Source organism: Aphelocoma coerulescens, chromosome 11 (genome assembly GCF_041296385.1).
Source record: "Aphelocoma coerulescens isolate FSJ_1873_10779 chromosome 11, UR_Acoe_1.0, whole genome shotgun sequence".
In the NCBI taxonomy this organism is placed as follows: domain Eukaryota; kingdom Metazoa; phylum Chordata; class Aves; order Passeriformes; family Corvidae; genus Aphelocoma; species Aphelocoma coerulescens.
The window spans coordinates 3,441,658-3,447,650 of record NC_091025.1 but is presented as its reverse complement, the minus strand read 5'-3'; positions in this window follow the sequence as shown (position 1 = coordinate 3,447,650).

Below are 5,993 nucleotides of genomic sequence, written 5' to 3'. Positions count from 1 at the left end.
CTGCTTTACACTGCAGCATTTGTTGAGCTAGTAAATATCTGAGTTCCTATGATAGAGACGTTTTCCACTTAACGTATTTTTATAAAAGGGTAGGATTTCCCTCGACTCTGATTTACAAATGCATCCATTTTGGCCTCGAAAAAAAATCCTTGTTCTGGTTTCCATGACAACAGGTCTGATTTTTGAGGCTATTTCTTCCCCTTACTTAATCTTGGGTGGGGAAGAGTTGCTGTCCCCTTCCAGTAACAGTGCAATGGGCAAACAAAATGGTTGTCCTGGAGGAAAATCTGCAGACCTGAAACCAGAAACTTCAGCCAGTTTTTTGAAACACGAGTGAGAAATGCACGAGAAGAATGCACTGCTAACCTAGCACAGGCTTGAGTCAGATTTTTTGTACGTGAAAAGTCAAGTGCATATGTAATTCCAGGAAATTTTAGTCACATACCACCCTGTCATATACTTAACAAACTGCTCTGGTATCTCTGAATAGCTCTGTGTTGGCACACAGCAAAATAACCAGACAAAGAGGATCCAGCCAGTCTGTTCATATTGACACATTACAGATTAATTAGTACTGAATGCACTTTATTATTTGAAATACACTCTCACTAGCTCTATTTTTTCCCCTCAAGACATCCCATTTTCAGTACTGAAGTGCTAAGACTGTCTGTTTCACAGATCATTCATGGGTAAAGTATATTCCTTCAGTGTGGAACGGTGCATTTGAGACCACGGGTAGTAAAGGCACCGTAAATAATCCACAGCTGCTCTGCAAGGAGCTTCCTAGTGGATTTTGCACTTTTAACATTTTCAGGAAAAATGAAGATAGACAGCTGCTGATACTCCATTGCTGAAGTGGTTTAGTAATTGCTTTTCTAAAATGATAAAAAGTCGTTTTTTGTGAACTCCTCAGAAAATCCCTGGTTCTTTTCCCTGCAGAGAAGAAGCACAATGTACCTACATCCTTTTGTGTAATAAGTACCTTCAAATGTGCTGTCCAGGTTTCAGATGAAACTTCTCTCTTTTACTTACTGCAGAGTTTTCTCAATTTATGTGGGTAAAAGGCCACAGAGTTTAAGGTATTGTATTATGGCATTATAATCTCATTTGCATTTGAGCTGGCAGCAGCTTGATAAATCATCTACCCATTCCTTCAACTGGCATGGGATTGCTCCCAGTGTTTAATCCAAATTCTGGAGATTCCAGCCCATATTTGAAGCAGAAATCCAAGTGTGTTCTCCATAAAGACAGAAAGCAGGATATCTCATTTAGGATGTTTTATCCTCTCTGTTGTAACCTGCCTGTAATTTATGTTAGAGGCTACTCTGTGACTCCGCTGTCCCCACCTGTGCAGTCCCTGACACATCTCAGGGTAAAGTGAGATTATTGCTGAAAGCCAAGAGCAGTTAAGAGTGAATCAATACCAGGCACAACACAAAAGTGATTCAGTGATTGCCTTAAATAACCACGCACAGGTTTTGCCTTCTGTCATGACTAAAACATGCTGCCCATGCTGCTGAAACAGCGAGTCCCTTGGGGACAATGAAGTCACAGCAGCACCATTTCGGCTGTGCAGCCAGCTAGAGGCAATATAAGCAATATAAGCACCCTCGTTTTCTGTGCCCTACCGTGACATGCAGGGGATTAAAATGAGTCATCTGCTGAAAAAATACTGATCCTGAGGCAGCAGGATGGCTCTTAAGAAAGCTCTTGAATTCTGTAAATATTAATTATAACAGTGGTGTAGAAAGCAGACACAACTGAAAGCAGTGAAACCTATGCAATTCCATCAGCACTTTAAACCTTTCAGATATCAACATTTCCATCTCTAGATTGCTCTCAAGCTTAAAACGCTTCAGTGGTTTTATAACCCAGGGCAGTGGAAAATTAATTTTTACCTTTCTGGTTTTGTCTTCATTTCTTGTGATACTACTTCATGGGGTACTGCACCCCACAAAAGTGTTGTATTGAAATCCCAAGTTTTGTTTGTAGCACTGTCTGAATGGTCATGCAAATAAATAATTGATTCCTGCTTTTCATGTAGCCCAGAGCAAGTTTAGAGGAAATAAATGTAACATGAGTTAGTCATCCTTAAATAATCTCAAAGCAGGGAGTCCTACATTAGCAGCAGGCTGATAATAAGCTGTGCAGTGCTATCTCCAGTGAAGCTTTGCTCATGACTTCAAGTAAATTGATGAGCTGTCATTTATCTGTTTGTTTGCTTTTTCTCAGCAGGTGAATTTACTGTCTTCTTGCTGAAATATAAATTATTCTTGTAGAATTGAATAGTACTGTTTTAATATTATACATGTAGAGGCTAACATGGTTTGAGACATCATAAAAATTAATAAGATACCAACTCTGTTAAGACACCTGTGATTGGTACTTTTTTTTGACTAGAGAGAAATATTGTGTTACAGGAGCAGCAAAGAATGGGATTAAAAAGAATCAGCAGACCTGATCTAATTTTTTATTTTTGCAGGCTTCTGCTGTCGACCATCTGCAGCTGCTGTTGGTCAGGCATTGATCTGACCTCTGAGGGACAGAAATCCATCCTGTCCCCTGCCTGATCGTTCAGGGCTTTTTATCCTAGCATTTAAACTGGATTTTATTCAATTTTATTTAAATCCACTGTATCAACACTTCATGAACAGAAGCCCTCCCACTCTGCTCTGCGGCATCCCATTGTATACCAGCTTTTTATTCTTGTGTGTGTGCTATACATATTCATTCCCCTTAATCTTTCACGCTAATGTACATTTCCCTTTCCTATTCTTTTTCTCTTCTTGATTATCATTAAATACCTGGATGATGCCTAAATGTCAGAAAAGCCCCGAGAAATGCCACATACTGGAGAAAAAGTAGTTTATGTTTAAAAAGCCCTGCGTATGGGAATATCTGCTTTCCAGGCTAGGGGGACTGTTCTGGCCACCTCTGAAAAAGAAGATCTCTTGAGAGAAATAGATTTATGTTGCTGGTGGTGTTTTGATTTTGAACTTTGATATTGAAATTGGAGGTTCAGAAATGAATCCTGTCTTCTCTCTAGTTCATCTCTGCCCTGACATGATAATGGGTCACTTGGAACAATCAGTTGGCTTCATTAATTATTAATCCTAACACATGGCAAAAGCAATCTGGAGATTCACTGGATGTGTGGGGGTCTGTTGGTGGAAATGTAAAGGGGGCAATTATCAGTCTGAAAATAAATGAGAGTGGCAAGTGCCAAAGAGGAGGGGGAATCAGGAGGCTTAGGTATAACTGGAAGAACTAAAATGTATTTTATTTTACAGTCAGATTTATATCTTAAGTCACTTTAAAGTGAAAATTCCTACAGCAGGGCATGTAGTTCACATGAGGATTGGGTTACTTGGCTGAGCTGTGGTCTATGCAAACTTGCATTTATAAACCTTCACAAGAATTTTGATACTTGCTGAGTGCATAGGAAAAGCAGTGATCTGTTCACTTTTAGGAACTGATACCCAGACAAACAAGAATATAACTCTCATCCATGTATTGTAGTAGCTTTCTCGGGCACTTATGCTGAGGGGAGAAAACAGAAGTCGTGAGACAGGGAATAAGAGCTGCTGTATAACATGAGTGCTATCTGAAGGTGACTTTTTATCAACACAGGCCTAGGTAGTCCAATGAGCAACAATACTTATTGGCATTGCAGAAAGGGAAATGTGTGAATTTGCCCCAAAGTGGGATACAATGAGAGGGTTTTTTCCTATGGCCTCTACCTCTGTTTGCTGCAGCAGAACAGGAGCTCATGTTCTGCTGGTTTCAAAGCAGCTGAAAGAATCAAGGGCAGAAGCTCTCCATACATTTCCTTTTGTCAATAACACACTGACGAGGTTTGTGCACAATAGCATCGCATTTGAATATCTTAAAGAACATTTCCTGGGAGAGTGGTGTGTTCCAAACCCCTGCCTGCTCTGTGATGCATTGCTGAGGTCTGCTGCTCTCCTCTGGATGTTGCCTGGATTCAGCTTCCAGGTGAGCTCTCCTTCCCAACAGCTGCAGCCCCAGTGACAGTGGAGCCATCTGTGACAGCTCCAGATACCTCATCCCAGGTTTCTCCTGCATTATCCATCCCCAGTGGCAGTGGAAGGCAAGGCTGGAAAGGTTAACAACTACCCCTCACCCCCAAATTGCTGAGGAGGGCAGGCAAACCACAAAGGGCTTTCTCCTGCTTAGGCTGCCACAGCTCATGCAATGCCACGGATTAATGGAGCTCCAGACTGTCTGATGAAGTTTTTCCCACAGAGCAAAATATTAACTAAGTCAATTGATTGCATTTTCATTTCTTGAGGGAGGTGCAGCCCACACATCCCATTGTGTCTGAGCACAGACAGTCTGCTGAAGCAATACTGGGTTATCTCACGGGTGCTTTGTGCAACGTCTTGAGCTCTTGCCTCTGCTGTAAAAGGAAATGGAAATTCTTGATCACAAGGCCTATCTGACAAAGAAATAAATTCTTGTAGAGTCAGTGTCCTAAACTTAGGAAATTACAGTATCTGCTGCAGCAAAATGCTGTGATAAACCCCCATCCATCTGGAATGTTTCCATAATCCACTACAGATTGCCAATTAATTGCATACTTAGTTCTATGTAATAAGGACAGATAATAGGCTGTATTAGTCTAAGTCCCTCAGGGGCACTGGAAATACATCACAATATTCCTAAATAGTGTGTTTTTATTAAAGCAATGCCTGCAAGCTTCTGTCTGGTACTAGAAACCTATTGTGTGGGGAACTGTACATGTAATGAAAGGCCAGATTTACAGCACACACTCCTATTAAGTGAAGCACTTAATTGCTTACTTCAAGTACCAGCTCAAATGAACTGATCTCATCTATTTTCTAATTAAATGTGGGAAATTATAGTGTGGCTGGTTGGGACACAAGGTTTTTAAATCCTCTTCTAGAGCAGGAGGAACTGTAAATAGTCTCTTAGGCTGTTAAGATTAAAATGAGACTGGTATCACAGAAAGATCCTTTAAAAAATGGTGTGTGAAATATTTAGGATTTTGCATACATAAATAAATCACAGATTTTTTTTTTTTTTTTTTTGCTCCCTTATGAAGAATCTTTTGTGGCCAGTTTGGATTTAGTCTAAAATTCCTATTAATTAAACCAATTACATAATGGGAAGACATAACTTTTATAAAAACACACAGAATTCATTTTGTTTGGATGAATTGAGGTTTTCTGTGTTCCACTGAACATAATGTTCATGATGACCTTTTCCTGCTCACAGTAGTTTTAATATTTTACTGCAGCGTTTCTGGGAAGCAACTTGGTAAACAGCAATTGTTGTCCAGAGGATAAAAATTGGAAAATTGGTTTGGAAATCAAATCAGATTATTAGGGTCTAAGGAAATTATGCATCTTTATTTTATCTCATTTATTGCTACACTTAGTTAATCTTGGATATCTGTGACAAACACAAAGAGAGTTGTGAACTTTTTCAGTTAAAATTTTCTGAACATTTTGTGTGTGTTGTATAACTGGAACATTTTAGTACCCAAAATCCTACTGCGGGGCATAGCTCTGTCCCTCCATGTGAAAAATCACTAATATAGAACCAGAGATGGATGCAGAGTGCTCATTTTAACTGGAATTACCTCAGAAAAGTCTTGGATTGCTCTAGGATGCCTGAGAGGGCTCCCACTGAAATGCCCCTGCCTGTGACCGTTACCTGTCCCAAAAACTACCTGATGGTTTTCATGTTGATTTTTAACACTGTTGCTCCTGTGTGAGAGTTTTTCAGAAAGCAGAAAGCTGAGCACTTTCAGAACAGTTTGCTGCACTCAAGAACCATTTTGTCTTTGCTGTTTCCTTCCTTCCCCTGAGGTTGTCACACAACTGATGAAGCAAAAACGCACTCATGAACCACTGCTTGTAAGAAGAGGCAGATTGAGGCTGGGCCTCCCTGCCTCCTCATGTATTATACATGTGAAAGTCATGATAATTTTGTAGGATTTCACACTC